This window comes from Rhagoletis pomonella, unplaced genomic scaffold, assembly GCF_013731165.1.
Source record: "Rhagoletis pomonella isolate Grant_MI unplaced genomic scaffold, Rhpom_1.0 Rhpom_scaffold_00021, whole genome shotgun sequence".
Classification (NCBI taxonomy): Eukaryota; Metazoa; Arthropoda; class Insecta; order Diptera; family Tephritidae; genus Rhagoletis; species Rhagoletis pomonella.
The window spans coordinates 170,999-171,384 of NW_023458575.1; the positions used below are offsets into that span (position 1 = coordinate 170,999).

Genomic DNA, 386 nt, shown 5'->3' on the forward strand with positions numbered 1-386 from the left:
AGTATGAACTTATTAACATATTGAATACAGTTTTGTAATATATTGTTAAGTTTTTACGTTGTTTGTTACATATAGCTCGTAGTCTGTAAGAAACCTGTATTTCATAGACTTGAATAAATAAATAAATAAATAAATAAATAAATATCCTTCGACGAACAAGCGGCCTCATCCTTCTGTTCATCCTTTGCGGATGCATCGTCAAGTTTACCCTGGAAGTCGTATTTGTCCACGTCGATGCTTCCATAGCCTCTCGCAGCCGTGATAGTAACTCCACTTTTCTTCCGGAGGTTGCTAAATTTCGCTTCTCCAACTCCTGTTTGAGTTCCTCAATCTTTAAGTCCTGAATTTTTGCCATTTTCAAAAGTTTATCCTTCGGGATTTATTTA

General features: G+C 35.5%; 1 protein-coding gene across 5 annotated transcripts in view; it reads left to right on the forward strand.

Moving 5' to 3' along the window:
- LOC118749585 overlaps positions 1-386 on the forward strand; it is a 119,185-nt gene that overhangs the window by 51,128 nt on the left and 67,671 nt on the right. The gene's annotated exons all lie outside the window — the stretch shown is intronic.